General features: G+C 37.0%; 1 non-coding gene across 1 annotated transcript; it reads left to right on the top strand.

Moving 5' to 3' along the window:
* The first annotated feature begins 15,146 nt into the window (after positions 1 to 15,146).
* On the top strand, positions 15,147 to 15,272 carry LOC114495861. The gene has a single exon (XR_003684525.1). It is a non-coding gene; the product is annotated as a small nucleolar RNA SNORA54 (small nucleolar RNA).
* Positions 15,273 to 16,903: the final 1,631 nt, after the last annotated feature.

Raw genomic sequence — 16,903 nt, 5'->3', positions numbered from 1 at the left:
CAGGTCATCTTTGTAGCTGATGTTCCTAAAAAAGAATGCAACCTGTAGGGTCCACATCAATTTTCAGAAGGACCCCTATGTCTGGATTGTGTAATTTTCCCATCCTAGAACCAATTACTGTGGCCAAGGATTTGAAGTACTCTTATTTTCTGGCCTCGTTCATGGCACATACTCCAGGGTTAGAGGTCATTAATGCCTGTGAGTTGACACTGCCTGAGATGGGAAGCACCCATCCTCAAAAGAGAATGGCAAAAAAAAGAAAAACAAAAAGTTATAAATGACCTCTATAGTGTATAAGCTGACTGGGGCATGGAGCTAAACAATTATAAGATTAACTACTAAGATAACATCAATAACAAATCTGATACCCTTGAGATATATTTCATTGCCATTTTGAGCCATTTTAATATTTCATTGCTAATAATCATTCTACTTCAGTCCTCTAAGCAATATCTGCTTAGATTTCTTGCTGTTGTCCCTAGATCCAAATACCATTTTTCCCTAAAATTGATATAAATTTACCAAAGCACACTTGGACTGAATATACACATCTATTTTTCTGATTATGAGTAATAAAACAGTAAGCTAGCCTCCTTGCTGGCCCTTCATGTGAAAAGCAGCTTTATTTTATTGTTGTTCAAGTACAGTTGTCTCCACCCACCCACTGTGCCACCCCCCCATCCCACCCATCCCTGCCTCCCACCCTCAAACCTGCCCCCTTTGTCCATGTGTCCTTTATATATGCTCCTTGATGGCCCTTCCCCTACTTTCCCCCCTTATTCCTCTCCCTCCTCCCCTGTGGTTACTGCCAGTTTGTTCTTTATTTCAATGTCTCTGGTTATATTTTTCCTGCCTGTTTGTTCTGTTGATTAGGTTCCACTTATAGGTGAGATCATATGGTATTTGTCTTTCACCGCTTGGCTTATTTCAGCAAGGATGGAAATGAAAAGCAGCTTTTGCTTTAGGGCCTTTGCGTTGGCTATTCCCTCTGCTGAGATTATTCTTCCCCCGGATATCCACATTGTTAACTCCACCATCTTGAAGACTTTGCTCATCTGACCATCATATTAGATATTATAAGCTAGCCCCTTTACCTCCTACCTATCCTGACACTGCTCACTTTTTTCTGTAGTGCTTATTATTTTATAAAACTTTATAAAATTACTTATTTATTATTTTTCTTTTAACTTGTTTGATCCTCACTCAAATGCAAGCTCCAGTGGGTAGGGATATCCATTGCAAGCACCCAGAATAGTACCTGGCACAAAGTACATGCTCAGTAAATATCTGGTAAATGAATGAATTCCAAAGCACCAATAGCAAAGCATACTGTTACTAAAAATTTGGAGATTTTAACACAATACAAATAACAATGTCTCATTAAATATTTGTTCTAAAAATCCATGAAGCAAACTTGACAAAGATCCTTAGATCTCAGTTTATTGCCCTCATAATGGACTTTTTTAAGCCTTCTTTTTTTTTTCTCATTTTCCTCTTCCCCATTTTAGGACAACTGCCAGAACATTATAAGTTTTTCTCTTTAATATAAAGAACAATTAAGTCCTCTCTTTTCTTATCTACTAGACTGTAATATGCCTAGGACACCTCATCTTCATCAGCCAGAGGAGCCCATCAAGAAACACAATGGTGCTTCCCAATAAAAGGATCCCCTAGATCTGAGATGAGACTGGCCATCCCCAAAATGTGGAGTGATTAGTGAGTTTTTTGTTCTAAACAGAACTTTCTTCTGCTACATATATCAGTATATCAGGAAATGCCAATGTCAAAATAGTAAACTCAATGTAGAGGACTTAATGGTGATTTTTGCTTTCATCTTTTTGCTTATCTTATTTTCTACCTTTTCCAAAATAAACATGTAGTACTTGTATAATAAGGAAAACATTTTCAAAATTACTCTCTTCTGTAATATGAATGTGTATATCTAATAAGTAAGCAAATAGCTCTTGGGACGTCTTAGTCACAGATAAGGTGAGTAGAGCATATGTGTGCTGAACATGGACAGGAAAGGATGGAATGAGCAAATAATCATCCAGGATTAATGAGGCAACTACCACTTCTGGTCAAGATTGGGTAACAGAGACTTCCCTCTTTAAGCAATTAAGAAACTAAACAAAACATATAAATTAATGGTTTTCAAATATTGGACAACAAGCAGCACAGGACAGTAATCCTTGGGGAAATGAGAACAAATGTGGTGAGCCCTGCACTGGATGGGAATAACAGGAAGCTGGAAGAGAGTTTATGGAGAGTGTTTCCAGGCCACAGAGCAGGGAGGGAAAACTCAGACAGAGCCCATTAGTTTCCGTGAGTGGGAGATACAGACCTGCAAATTCAGGGAGTCCAAGGCAGCTAGAATTTAGAGGGCAGAGTACCAAACAGGAGAGAACTTCATGGAGAGCCATGAGTTTCATGGGAAGGAGAGAGCTGTGTAGAGAAAAGAAGAGAGCCAGAGAAATGTAGTTTCCCTGGGTTTTTAGCTGAATTCTGGTTAGCATATGTGTGAGAAAACTGCCTGATACTTAAGAGAAAAACTGCAGAAATAAAAACAGGCAGGAAGAGCTTGTGTTCCCATCAACCATAGACAAAAACTTCATTGTTCACAAGAAACCAGGTAGAGTACTCAGAAGATTATTGCTTCAGTAGCGGCTAGCAATTAGCTCTAGACTAAATGCTATTCTTTTTTCACATAATAAAGCATAAAAGCATGCCTTGAAAGGGTCAAACTGTTTCCAAGTGATTTAACTGAATTCTAGAACAAAGCTCAAGAATATGTAAAAGAATAGAAAAATATCCAGCATCCCACAAGATAGCATTCATAATATCTGGCATAAAATGAAGTACCAGAGAAGCAAAGAATGTAACTCATAACTCCAAGAAAAAAAAATCAGTCGATAGAAATAGACTAAAAAATTAGATAGGTGACAGAATTAGTAGGCAAAAACATTAAAACCATTATTACAAATACATTGTTTAAAATGGTAAAGGAAAACATAAATATGATAAGGATAGACACAGAAGATTGTTTTAAAAGACCAAAATTGAAATTCCACAGTTGAAAATGACTGATGGGATTAACAGCAAAGTAAATAACATAGAAGGAAAGGTCAGTAAGTTTGAAGATAGAGCAGTTAGAAACTATCCAAAGTGAAATACACAGAGAAAAGAAACAAACAAAAAAATAGAATAATAATGGAAAGATCATCCAGGATCCATGGAACAGCAACTTCAAGCAACCTAATATACATGTAATTAGAAATCCCAAAAAAGGAGCAGAGAAATATTTGCAATAATAATGACTGAAACATTTCAGTATATGATGAAATCTACAAATCTACAGTATTCAAAAGTTCAATGAACCCCAAACATAAGAACAGTAAATAATAATCTAATTACTTAGCTAGCAACAAAGAGAAGATCTTAAAAGCATCCAAAGGAAAACACACACTTTGTACAGAGGAATAAGGATGATACCCAACTTCTTATCACAAGCAATGCAAGCCAGAAAACAGTGGACCAGTATCTTTAAAGTACTAAAAGAAAAAAAACTGTCAATCTAGAATTCTTCACAGAGAAAAATATCTTTCAGAAATAAAGGTAAAATAAACATTCTCTATGGACATACAACAGCTTATAGAATTCACCAGAGGACCTTAAACACTGAGAGAGAGAGAGAGAGAGAGAGAGAGAGAGAGAGAGAGAAGGGAGGAAGGGGGGAGAGAGAGAGAGGAAGTCCTTCAGGGAGAGAAAAATTGAGACCAAATGCAAACGTGGGTCTACCCAGAGGAATGAAGAACACTAGTAAGTGGTAAACATGGTGATAATTGGCAGGGGTGGGGGGATAAAATTTATAGAATATCAAATATTTTGGCAGTTTAGAATCCTTTAATCAGCTGTTGGTGAACTGAACTCATTCTGCCAGGGCCACGCAGATAAAAGCTGTGGTTGTCCAGCCTTTATCAGTGACCTTTATAGGACTGCATACTTTCCCCTGCATCTTTGCAATAAAGCAAGTGTATTTAGCAAGTGTATGTAGTGCTCCAGACACCTTCCGCCTATGGCGCCCCCTCTCTCACCCTCAATTTTGTCCTCATTAGCACTCAGTCAGGAGGAAAGATTAATACAGCAAAAAGCAAGAACATACTCCAAAATTCAGGTGATGAAGTCCTTCTACCCCACTGAATCCTATCCTAAGTGTGATTAAGCCACCCCGTCTCTTGCCCCTTGTTTCCTACTATATGTTCTAAATTGATTCAATGTACTATGTGGTTCATGAATCTTAATTTGGTTGGTGGGTCTTTCTGTGTCTGCTCAGTGAAGCTATAGTAACTTCAAGGTGTCTCTTACTACAACATGCTCAGAGGCTCATTTGAGGGGGACATTGTAAGAGCAGGGTTTTTCTCCCTGCATCAATTCATTTTGCCTTTCACCCACTGAGTCTTAAATTCTTTTTTTTTTTTTGACAAGGTACTCAAATACTTTACAAAGATATTCTATGTTCTTTGTGAGATGAACTCACTGGGAAGAAATTTTCTGTCATGAACTGCTTTTTCATGGGTTATACTTAAATCATTGGCCTTAAAAACAGTGAATTCTGGATTCAAATCTTACCTGTTCTCTTGCTCCAAATGCTAAAGTTCTACAAAACTCATTTGAAAATCTACTAGAAATCCAGTTTTCTCAGATATGGAAATCTCTGGAATGGGAATTAAAATTCTCCTTCTTGTCCAATTGTTGTAATGATTAAATGATTAACATTTTTGTAGTGCCTAGAATGGAACTTAACACATAATAACATCCAACAATGTTCACTTTGCTTTCCTTCTTTCCCCTCCCCCACTTTTGCAGCATGTCTGCTGAGGAGATACTCCCTCATTTCACTTCAGCTCCTGAAGTGGGGTACAGGAACCCAGGCCTGCCTGCTGTCTGCATCACCTTCTGTCTCCACTTAGCTTCCTCCTCCATTTGGTAGGCTACACCCTCAGCAGCCTCTGCCCAGGCAAGAAGCCATTTCTGTGGCCCACACACTTGTTTATGAAGAACACAGAAAATGCCAAGGCCTACACTCTCTGCTCTTCCTGGCTTCATTCTCTTCCTCTCCTTCCTCTACTACTGACCCAGTTATAACTTGCCCGAGGAATCAAAGGTCTGTTGCAGGCCCAAGCCCAAGGAACAACTGCAGGTAAAGAAGTAATAGTGAAGGACTCTGACATTGATTTATTGTTTATCTCATCATCACTGTGAGATGATTTCCTCACAGACTCTAAAACTTCAGGTGCTTTGGCCACCCCCATCCAATTTCCATGCCAGGACACTTGCTGCCTGTTTCTACTGAAGTGAAAGACCTGTAGGAGGTGTGCTTGCAGTCCTACCCAGAGAGGAAAAATGGCTTAGAAAACGTAAGAGCCAGGTTATCATGTCGTGTAGTGAACCACAACTCAAACACAAGAAGGATTCCCCACTTCCCTAAATGGAGTTGTCACCTCTGGTATGTCCTTTTTCTTCTCACATATAACATCTAGTTCTATTCTTGCTCCTCCTCATACCTGCTTCCCATTTTTTAAAACGGGTCTCTTACATTGGTGAGGGAGAGAGCTCACTTGACTTGATTTTCATGTCAAAGTCCTTCACATCTGTTGATGTGCTTGCACACTTGCTGTTTGTGTTTCACAGAATATTAATCCTTTCTGAAGCAAGGCAGCTTACAATGTATGATGATGTTCCTGGGCCTAAAGAGAAGAGAAAGTTATAGGAATAACACCTTTCCCCGCAACTGTTATATACCTACTCAGCTCTCTCTGCTCTTCCTTTTCCTAGGCATAGAGGAGGCAGGACCACGCTGCATAAATTAGCTATGGAATCAGATCATTGTTCTGAAGAAGTAAATGGCTTGAGCCCCCGCTGCAGATTTCAGAGAGCCACTTCCAGAGAGCAGTGGTGACATTGTTATCAATTTTAGCCTATTAGGGCTGGTATTTCTATGTATCTGTTAGTAGGCAGAGACTGAAGTTTTCAAACTGTTAAAAACCAGTACTCATGACTTTTTTAAGGAGCGGACACAACATTGTCCTTGGGAAGATAGGATTAGAAGTGAGAAATTCGTTCATAAGTGCATTGTTTATGATTGATAGCCATGCCAGAAGTCAACTGATGTGGTTGCTTTTTGTTTCTTTTTCCCAGGGTAAGTACAGAAAAAGAATACAAATCAATAAGGATATGCTTTAAAATCACAAGAATTCATTGTCCTAGTTTGTGTTAATACAAGGAAAAAATACCAAGAGCGAGAGAACACCTGATAATTGTAAAGCTGAAATAAGATTGAGATTCTTCTTTAATCTCCGTGTAGCCTCCGTTTTCCTATTCAATATGCCCACAGCATCGTTCTCAGCTTCCAACACCTGGAGGACAAGTGGAGGGAGATGAGTACAGCTCTGGCCAACATGACAAAGGGCAATGAAAGATTTTTAAGAGAGAACCGTTATAAGACAAATGAAAAACAGCAATAAGCCTGCAAAAAGTAATGATTTGAATATGATAATTCAAAGTCGAAACATGCAAACAAGCATGGCTCAGGGATTTCCTTTTTTCCCTCAAAGACAGTTAATTTTTCTTAATTCCCTTGACATTTGCATACAATTCTCAAAGTTAAGGAGGGTTATTGGCAGATCCTGGAAAATCATGTGAAATGAGCATTTTGGCTGCTCAGAGGTATTTGATGGAAAGATTAAAAACATGTCTTTTTTTCAATGTATTGATTTTTTTTACTTAGTATGTGTCAATATTACTTTTCAACACAAATGAAAGTACTATTATGCTTTCTTTTTTCTTTGAGGTAATTTACAGTTTTAACACTTTCAGCTTGCATTTAAGCATATTTTATTGTAAGGTTCAATTTGTAGAGAATTTTAGAGGTTTTACAAGTTTAAGCCTCTTAAAAGTGTTTGTTCTCACAAACAAAATTGATGAGAAAAGTAATTTTCATAAAATACAGTTAATGTCAACTTCTTTTGAGGGCTGGGAAGGACAGCATACATTTGTAATAGGCTTGACAAAATTGTGTTATTTCTAACCACTGTATGGGTCTTATATAGTTGGTAGGATCCATTCTTTCTACACTTTTCAAATCCATTTTAAAGAAAATTCTATTTGGAATTCAAGACAAATTTCATGAGGAAAGGGTACCATGTTGAGTGACTTCTGCTCACCGTTGCACACCACTCTTCCCATGCCTTCCATCCTACACTCCCCTGGGCAAGTTCTGTGCGTGGGGAGCTTTGTCCTGGAAACTCTGATTACTTAGACCGTGTCTTAAGTGGCTTTCCCTTCAAGAAAATTTCTCAAATTTAAATGAAAACAAAATTTAAGCTTCCAAATTGTACTGATATTTCATTTTATAAAATGAGATGATATTTCTCTTATTTAATGTGAAAAGTTATTTAAAAAGTAAGCACATAAAAAGTAAGCAAGAAAATTATAGCCACTTAAAAATAATAAACTGCACATTTATAGCCAATAGAAATGTCTGCTATACCTGTGTCTGTAGATAGATTCTGATTTCCAAATTGTTTTTAATATACTTATATTATTTTTATAATAAAAGCACCCTTAATGTCTTCAAAGAAACATTAACATAATGAGTTAACTGTTAAGCTTCCTTAAGTTTTTGCAATGATTTTTTGTTCATCATTGAAATGCAGTAAAACATACCAATTTAAATTAACACACATGAAATTCTTTAAAGGTCTTCCAGGTATTTTATTCAATATCCTTAACTAAGTCTCAAATTAGTTAAGACTTTTAAAAGTAAAAACTATTTTACATAAACAGGAAAACTAGCTTCTTGATATCATTGAGGAAAGGAAGAGCCATGTTAGGAACAAAATGTCCAGGGGCACCTGAAGAGCAGGGCTGGACACTGGAAATGCTCCCAGCTCCCATGGGAAATGCGTTCTCCCAAGAACACAGGCTGGTGGGGGGCGGGGGGTGGGGGAGGTTGCTGAAAGTCACTCTAGCTGCCTCCTAACCTATTATTGTTGAAAAAAATATCAGAAGCAGCCCAGGCATTTTTATTGTTTCCCCCAGCGGCCTAAAGGGAGGAATACAATCTCCACTATCCGTGAGGATAAAACTTCCATGACTGCTGACTCCCTAATGACTAGAGGAGAGCCTGACATCGGTAATACCACACATAAGGTGTTGGATGGAAAAATGACACTGAGTAAACACACAGCATTTCATTCAGGGTTCATTCATTTTTGTTTTGTCTGGGTATCTGTTTGTTCCCATCACAAAGTAAACTCTCTTAGGGGCAAACATACTCTTTTCAGTTTCTAGTACAGTATTGGTATGTAATTAATTTTAAGGAACGTCCAAAATTCTTAGGTTACAGGATAACACTATGGAAATAGGCAATATAGTACAACGGTTAAAAGTTTAGACACAAAGAACCAGACTGCCTGGCATCAGATCTCAGCTCTGCCTGTAGGTACTGTGTGACCTTGGACAGGTGGCTCACCTATCCTTTTAAAATAGCAATAGTAATGGCACCTACCTTACATAATAGTTGCAAGAATTAAATAAGTTAAAACACCAAAAATGCTTAGAACAGCCAAGCACATAGTAAGTGTGATATAATGCCTCCTATATTATTATTAATCTTAACATTTAGCTTATGTTTGAAGTCTTCTAACTAACTCTAGTCTCTGGGCTTTTTTAGTCCACTTTCCCTCAAAAAACACAACTTCCTGTTTCTAAGGACAGACAAAACTTTTAAAAGTTATAAAAATACTCAAAGACCTCTTGGACATCAAATAAGTCTTACAAAACAACATTTTGATGAGTTAAGTGTAAAGGAATCAAAAACATACCGATTAAATTTCCTTTATAATACACATGGGCTTAAAATGAAAAGAAAAGTGCTTAGCAAAACACACTTTGGATTGCCAAACCCAAAACATTGAAAAACAGTCCAAGACATTCAGCAGCCCCGCAACAGAACCATCCCCTCCAGTCAACAGTTAAAATCCCCACTCATCTGGACCACTGAGCTCCGAACTAGTCCCCAGCTTGTATTTTTTGATCCATCTTCTCAAAGGGGAACCTTCTCCCCAATTTATGTGACAGCATGCCACACCTCAGAAGCAGTACATAAGCAGCTTATAAATTAGAAGGCATGAATAGGTTATCATCTGCACAGGATTTTCATTTTAATATTTTATTGAAGATCTTTATGTATATGAATGAATAATGTGTTGCATATACTAAAATAAAGATTTGGACAAATGTCTCATAATAAGTTGGCATTCTATTTTTCTGTTTGCAACATAACCATGAGTAAGAGGTAACCTGGACACTTGAAAGTATTATTCAGAATTAAATAATATTCTAAAATTTGTCTTCTGCATAAAAATGTTTCTCTAAGAAGGATTTTCACTTTGAGAGTTTTGATGCCACACTGTCTGCATGTTGTCAGGACAGGAAAGCATGTCATTGCCTGCCCTGGACGCTCTTTCCCTCATGTGTTGAATATTAAGTCTCTGAGATGTTCTGTAGCTCTATTTAAAAAAACAAAGGTTTCAGGTTTTAGATTTCTTCTGAAATAAATAATTTTCTACACTAAACCCCTTTACAGGCTTTCATAGAAGAGCAAAGAATAGCAGCCTGAAAAACTGATACCCCAGAAAAACATAAGGGATCAAAAAACAATGTTAATATTAATGACCTGATCACATCTAAACAAGCAATGTTTTAATACAGGTAGACATAATGAACTATTATTTTTTTTCCTGGTAAGCCCTGCTACATTTGAGTATTTCCTGTGGTAACCTGGATCTAAAAATCATAGGACTTAATGCATTGGTTAATAAGTCTGTAAATAAAATATTAGGATAAAATAGAAAAGAATTTAATGTTTTTGAATATATCTTAAATTAAGATTGTAAGGTGGCAAGACTAACTTAAAACATATTTCTCTATTTCGAAATGTATTACTTTTAATTTTTTTCTATTTTTTAATGACTTAAGTAAAAAGATACGTGCCTTCACAGTATTTTTCCTTAAGAGCAATGTGGGTGGCCTCTTTCTGTAGGGACTGTCATGTTTTCTTTGAGTAAGAAGTTTGCCCCTAAAAAAAAAAATCTTAAGAATAAAATATTGCATGCATATATGTGGTCTGATTTTTAGAACTAATTAAACATTTGATGAAACAGACACTAGTTTGCATTTCATTAGTTTTGTGGAAATGTCACCAAAGAATTCAGTACAGGACCTATTATAATCTCCATCAATCCCTTACCCTACCCACTGCTCAGATTTGCCTAAGAATCTTCTTTCTGATGAATTGAGAATCAGAATTCCTGCAACAGGTTATCTTGGGTTACAAGAGACTGGGAGACCCTTGATCAGTTGAGGAAAGTATTTCAGTTATAAAATAAAAGTAACCACTCCAAAAGTAAAATTTTATGATGACTCATTGTACTTTATTTACTTGATTGTACTTGATATGTACTTGATTTCTTATAACCAAAAAGATAACCTATCTCTGACGTCTACAATTTTTGCTGTAGGAAAATATGTCATATCTAATGAACTGGAGCAACTTTTAAAATCAACAGCTATAAGAACATTTGTGTCTCTGACTAGTTATTGTCACTCAGATATGCAAGTATAATAGCTGTTTGATCATGTAGAGATATTTTAAAAGCATAGTAGCACACAGCAAAATAAAATTTGTAAGCTTAGCACGTCTACTGTCAAAGTCTCTAATGAACCTCATTTCTCTGGTGGAAGTGGATTCTGGGTTCACTTACTCATCACACATGCACTGAAGACCCAGTGACCACCAAGGAATCAAGAGAAGTAACATGTCACACTTTAACCACAGATTATAATTTATTTAAAATTAAGACTTAAAGCCTGAAAAATTAGAGCCAAAGGAGACCTCAGACATCATCTAATCCAAGCCTCTTGTTTAAGCCCCAGAGCAGTCAAAATTGTCCAGAGTGCAATGTCTAAGGGCATTTGGCATGATAAAAATTGGAAAAGACCTATGTATAGCTTATGCTCTTTGACATGTATATAAAATCTAGTGCATTCGTTTGTGCAGCCACAATTTATAACTTTATTGCTTTATAATTTTCTGTGCTGTTCTTTGACTCAAAATAGGTTTGCTTGCTGTTTTAAGTGTGAAATAGTGCTACAGTTTAGAAATAACTCACCTATGTGCTATACTTACCTATTTAATGTTTTAGGTTAAAATTCTCTATATGTTTGGGGACCACACACTATACACTACATTTGGGGACTGCACTAACACAGGACCCTGCCAGACAGAATATCTAGTTTTATGATTTATGATCTATTTTTGTGATTTATGTTCATGTATAGATACCAAAAAGTATATGTTTAATAGGTGCTATATATAGATGTGTTAATGTATTTTAGCAATTATTTTTAAGTAAATTTTATTGATTATGCTATTACAGATGTCTCATTTTCCCCCCCTTATCCCCCTCCACCCACTACCCCTCCTCCCTCCAGCATTCCCCATCCCTTAGTTCACGTTCATGGATTATACATGTAAGTTTCTTAGCTTCTCCATTTCCTATACCATTCTTAACATCCCCCTGTTTATTTTGTACCTGCCAATTATGCTGCTTATTCCCTGTACCTTTGCCCCCCATTCTTCCCCCTCTCCCTCACCACTGATAACTCTCCACATAATCTCCATTTCTGTGATTCTGTTCCTGTTCTAGTTGTTTGCTTAGTTTGGTTGTGTGTGTGTGTGTGTGTGTGTGTGTGTGTGTGTGTGTTTTAGGTTCAGTTCTTGATAGTTGTGAATTTGCTGTCATTTACTGTTCATAGTTTTGATCTTCTTTCCTTACATAAATCCCTTTAACATTTCATATAATGAGGGCTTGGTGATGATGAACTCCTTTAACTTGACCCTATCTGGGAAGTACTTTATCTGCCCTTCCATTCTAAATGAGAACTTTGCTGGGTAGAGTAATCTTGGATACCCTTGCCTTTCATGACTTTGAATACATCTTTCCAGCTTCTTGCCTGTAAGGTTTCTTTTGAGAAATCAGCCAATAGTCTTGTAGGAACTCCTTTGTAGGCAACTCTCTCCTCTTGCTGCTTTTAAGATTCTCTCCTTAAGATTCTCACCTTTAATCTTGGGTAATTTAATTATGATGTGTCTTTGTGTGTTCCTCCTTGCATCCAACTTCTTTAGGACTCTCTTAGCTTCACAATTAATTTTTTTAAAGGATAAATACTCCATCTTTCCCACAGCTACCCTTTTTCAATGTAAGCTCACTAATATGACATGGATTGTTTCTATAGCAAACTATAGTAAGTTAGTTAATATATGAACCCTTTTTAAAGACCAGAATTTTTCAGTTTGCACATAGCTCAGATGAGTAAAATGGAGAGCTATCTACTGTTTCTTGAGCTCACAATACTATTCCCAGAGTTAAGTAACAACAACAAAAGCTGGTCATTAATTTTATACTTTGGATGATGGTTTCTTTATGCATGACTAAGAAAAGACAATCTTTGAATATTACAATACTTAAATTAAAAATATGGAGGGGATTGTAGAATCTACCTCTGAGGAAATCCTTAGGATAGAGATCTGTCTGGGACTATTTATGTGTTGTCTGAAAGGAGGGGTGTGGTTCTTTGTGGTTATTGCTGGCTTTGTGATTATTATTCTTAAGTCTTTCACTTTTTTAAAGCCAAATTTTAAGAAAGGGATAGGAACATGGCAAGACAAGGTGAAGTCAGTAAAATAATAATTGAGAGCCAGTAACAAGCAGAATGAATTAATAGGTTATGTTAGATAGGTTAGGGTAAAAAACCTACAAGATTTTCTTTTCCTGCATTTTTAAAAGTAAACAAAAATACTCAGCACAAATCCCATCTATAAAGACTCTGATCCATCTCATAGAACAACAGCTGATTGATGAACATTAGCTTTCCTTGTGAGGCACAGACTTTTGGAATAACCTCTTTCCTGAATGCCAATGACCATAAATGCATTAACTGAGCTATTTGTTATCATTACAAATTAGATTAGAGTTTCCATTACATATACTCATTCTATCATGTGATTCAAATATTGGGTGGATTTTAATTATTGAACCAAGAAATGAATAATAGGAAAGGAGAACACCTCAGAAGAAATACCAACACTTCTGTATCGCCCTACTAGTGAGAAACTATGAATTGCTTTTCTTTTCCTTTTGCTATCTGACAAGAAATATTTGTAAATCTACAAGATAAAGTGAAGTGGGAAAATACAGAGGAATGAAACACTCAGGATTGAGGGTGCATAGTAAATGTCCCATTTACCCCTTGTTTCACATGCTTGAATTCTAACCCCTATTATACATAGTTTCAGTGATCAAATGTCCTGGTATACCATTCTCCCACTCCTTTGAGAGTATTCGATCTTTTCTCTTCTTAATACATGATTTCCACAGCCTGTTTCATGTGTTACTCAAAATTGCCTCATCTTTTTTGAAGCTGGATATAAACAATAAATAATAAATGGTGAATTTTTTTAAACTTTGGCATAGTGCTAATTAAATCAAGACTATTAGATTCTTGTTTGGACCAGTTAACTTGGTTATGTGCCATGTCTTAAGTCTGACCAAGTATCTCATAAATACATTTGAGGTAATCTAGGCAATACATCACAGCTAAATAAAACAAAATCTATTAACTTTGCTAGAAAAACTACTCAGCCTACATACCATATTGAAAATGAATCTGGGAGTAAGTGGAAGCTACACTAACCTCCTCCCAGGACCAATCTGGAATTACAACTGAATTGTAGAGAATGCATCCTCAATAACCAACTGAACACTAGTTGGAGAGAAGCCTTATAACCAAGGACAGACAGAAGGAACCACTTTACCACAACAAGACTGGTAGGCAGTGCAGAGGAGGCATGAAAGGGTTGTCTGGGCTTCCATGGGTGGCAGTTGTAGTTCTGGAGGTATATTTCAGTGGACATGGAGTCCCCCCTGAGAAATGTGGTATCTAAACCACAAGCCCGTCTCCCCAGCCTACAGCATCAAATCCAGAAAGGAACCTAGACAACATTCAGCTGTGAAAAGCAGCAGGGTTTCTGTCTGCCAGGGAGAGATGGCTGGAGATGCAGACAGCCTCTTAAAGGGCCAACACACAGAAATTCATTTGCAGTCACTTACCCTGGGCTCCAGCAGAGGAGGGGCAGAGTGGACTAGAGATGCTTAAGGAGAGTAAGGGACTGGTGGCTCTTAGGATAGAACTGAAGAAACAGCTACTAGGATCCCTGTGCTGAGTCATCCCTCATACTGCTGGAGCCATCTTTCTCAGGCAGAGCACTCCTCTCTAAGTGGCATCAGCCTAAGAGCAAGCAATAGCCCCATCCACAGGAATTACTCTGACACACCCTGAGGTGCTTAAGCCAGACTGCTGATTACAGCTTGATTATATTGACAGCTGATCAGATAATGACTGCTTAGTTTAACATCTAAGGCAGAAAATACAAAGAAGCAGCCAAAATGGGAAGACAAAGAAACAGACCCCAAATGAAAAAACAAAAGAATTCTCTAGAAAAACTAGATGAAATGAAGACAAGCAATTTATCAGATAGTTTATAGTAATGATTAAAATGATACTCAACACACAAAAAAAGAACATAGAAACCACTAAAGAGAACCAGCCAGAAATAAAGAATGCAATATCTGGAAGAAATAATATACTCGAAGAAATAAACAGCAGGTTAGATGAAGCAGAGGACAGAATCAGTGTTTCAGAAGAGAAGGTAGAAAAAAAAAACACCCAGGCAGAACAGCAAAAAAAGCAAAGAATATTAAAAAGGGAGGAGAGTTTAAGAAACATTTTGGAAAACATGAAGTGTAACAATATTTACATCATGGGAATAACAGAAGAAGAAGAGAGTAATCAAGGGATCCAGAACCTATTTGAAAAAATAATGACTGAAGACTTCCCTAATCTGGTGAAGGAAAAAGACATACAAGTCCAGGGAGCTCAGAAAGTCCCAAACAAGTTGGACCCAAAGAGGTCTATGCCAAGATACATCATAATTAAAATGGCATGGTTTAAAGACTAGGAGAGAGCACTGTTCATGACCCATCAACCTGCCATGGCTGACGGGTTCCATTCTAATGCCATAGCAGTTCAAGTGACACATGACTAAGTGCCTAGCCTGTGGCTCTCAGTTTCAGATCTTGGAGACAAGCACCTGGGGGCTGGGGGGGGGGGGGGGGGAGGTAGGGGTGGAGACAAGGAGAGAACTCTAAAAGCCTCAAGAGAAAAACAGGTAGTTACCCACAAGGGAGCACCATTAAACTGGCACCTTAGTACTCAACAGGAACATTTCAGGCCAAAAGGGAGTGGCATGAAATATTCAAGGGGATGAAAAGCAAGGACCTACAACCAAGGCTATTTTACCCAGCAAGGCTATCATTTAAAATCTAAGGAGAAATAAGGAGCTTTCTACACAAGAAAAAGCTAAAGGAATTTGTTAACACCAAACCAGTACTGCAACAAGTGTTAACGGACTTGCTTTAAGAAGAAGAATAAGAAAAAGAGAAAGGAAAAAAACAGAGGAAAGAATCTAACAATAAAATGGCATTAAATACATAGTTATCAATAATCACTTTAAGGGTAAATGGCTTAAACACTTCAACCAAAAGACATAGGGTAGCTGAATGGATATGAAAACAAGACCCATACTATGCTGCCTCTTAGAGACCCATCTCAGATCAAAAGATACACACACTAAAAGTAAACGGTTGGAAAATGTTATTTCATGCAAATGGGAAAGAAGAAAAGGCTGGAGTAGCAATACTTATATCCAACAAAATAGACTTTAAAACCAAAGCTGTAGTAAGAGACAAAGAAGGACACTACATAATGATAAAGGGAATAACCCAACCAGAAGATATAACCCTAGTAAACATTTATGCACCCAACAGAGGAGCACCTTTGTAAAGCAAATCTTGGTGAACATAAAAGGAGAGATGGACAGAAATACAGTCATATTTGGGGATTTTAGCAACCCATTGACTTCAATGGATAGATCTTCCAGGCAGAAAATCAACAAGGAGATAGTGGCCTTCAACAACACACTAGATCAAAATGGACATAATTGAGATCTTCATAGCATTTCACCCCAAAGCAGCAGAATATACATACCATTATTTTTCCATGTATAATATGCACTTTTTTGCCCAAATTTTTTAGGGAAAATAAGTGTGCACATTATACATGGGTATAATGATTACATACCATGGGTATACTAATCCCATGTAAAATGTGCACAAAAGTATAGGTATGCATTATGCATTGCAAAATACAGTACTTTTCAAGTGCACACAGAATGTTTTCTAGGATAGACAACATGTTAGGACACAAAACAAGTCTCGATAAATTTAAGAAGATTGAAAGCACATCAAGCATCTCCTCTGACCACAATGCTATGAAACTAGACATCAATCACAAGAAGAACACTGAAAAACATGCAAAGACATGGAAGCTATATGACATGTTAATAAACAATGAATGGGTCAACAATGAGATCAAGGTACAGATCAAAAGATACCTTGAAATAAATGAAAATGAAGATCCAAATGAAGACAACAATCCCAAATCTGTGGGACACACAGAAAACAATCCTAAAAGGGAAATTCATAGCATTACAGAACTGTCTCGAAAAACAAGAAAAAGCTCATATAAACAACTTCACATCTAACTTCACATTTAAAGAAACTTGAAAAATAACAATGAACAAAGCCCAAAGTGAGTAAAAGGAATGAAATAATAAAGACCAGAGCAGAAATAAATGAAACAGATTCTGAAAAAAAAAAAA

This window comes from Phyllostomus discolor, chromosome 4 (genome assembly GCF_004126475.2).
Source record: "Phyllostomus discolor isolate MPI-MPIP mPhyDis1 chromosome 4, mPhyDis1.pri.v3, whole genome shotgun sequence".
Taxonomy (NCBI): domain Eukaryota; kingdom Metazoa; phylum Chordata; class Mammalia; order Chiroptera; family Phyllostomidae; genus Phyllostomus; species Phyllostomus discolor.
Note: the sequence above shows the minus strand (reverse complement) of the source record. Positions and strands in the feature narration are given on the sequence as shown.